Genomic DNA, 1,111 nt, shown 5'->3' on the forward strand with positions numbered 1-1,111 from the left:
CACGCCCCCCCCCCCCCCTCTTTCAAAATTGTCAATGGTCACTAAGGAGTGACATTTCATCTATTTCATCTATTTTATTTGTTGACATCGTCCAAAGCTGTGAAACTTTAATTCAAAATAGAGGGCGTCCACTTGAGTTGCACTGCCATTGGAGTTTTGCATTGCCACCAATGTTTTGCACTGTGACTCTCAGTTTTGCACTGTGACTGTGTTTTGCAATGCTGACTCTCAGTTTTGCGCTGCTGACTCTGTGTTTTGCACTGTGACTCTCAGTTTTGCACTGTGACTCTGTGTTTTGCACTACTTTGCACTGTGACTCTGTGTTTTGCACTACTTGGCACTGTGACTCTGTGTTTTGCACTGGTGACTCAGTTTTGCACTGGTGACTCTCAGTTTTGCACTGCTGACTCAGTTTTGCGCTGCTGCCAATTGTATTTTGTCCTTTTGGCGTTCCATACAAAAGGACAAAATACAATTGGCAGCAGCGCAAAACTGAGAGTCAGCAGTGCAAACAGGGACGTATCCAGGGGGGGGGGGGAGCCGTGGGAGCCGCGGCTTCCCCCCTTTGTACACAGTGTTAAAATTTTAAAGCTTATTCTTGAGCCAATACAAATTCTTTCCTGGGATCACTCAAAATGAATACTTCTAAACATGTAAATATGCATCAGTACACGTTATACATAGCCCTAATAGAACACATAAGCCTAAGCGTGATTTAAAAAAATCTTAAATCCATAAATAAAAAATCTTAAATCCATAAATCTCAGGCCAGGTCTTTTAAGATAGAAATGCGATACTGTGGTTCAATTTCGTTTTTATCCTTTTGCAAGTTTCTTTAAATGTTTGTTTAATAATACTACTACTAATAGTAATAATAATAATAATAATAATAATAATAACAATGATGATGATGATGACGAGAGAAATAATTGATATTAATATTAATAACAATAAAAAGAGAACAAAATTGTGCTAAATGCGAACAAAAGTTGTGATTTTTTGATCATAATATAGTATATATAGTTAAAGCTTAGTAAGCTATAATTAGGCCTAAGTTGTCCTGGATATTAAGTAGATCCCTGATAAAAGATCATGAGAAATTTGTTGGCGT

The sequence above is a fragment of the Anneissia japonica genome, unplaced genomic scaffold, assembly GCF_011630105.1.
Source record: "Anneissia japonica isolate Jap-2015-1 unplaced genomic scaffold, ASM1163010v1 scaffold111_len187536_cov110, whole genome shotgun sequence".
Lineage (NCBI taxonomy): Eukaryota > Metazoa > Echinodermata > Crinoidea > Comatulida > Comatulidae > Anneissia > Anneissia japonica.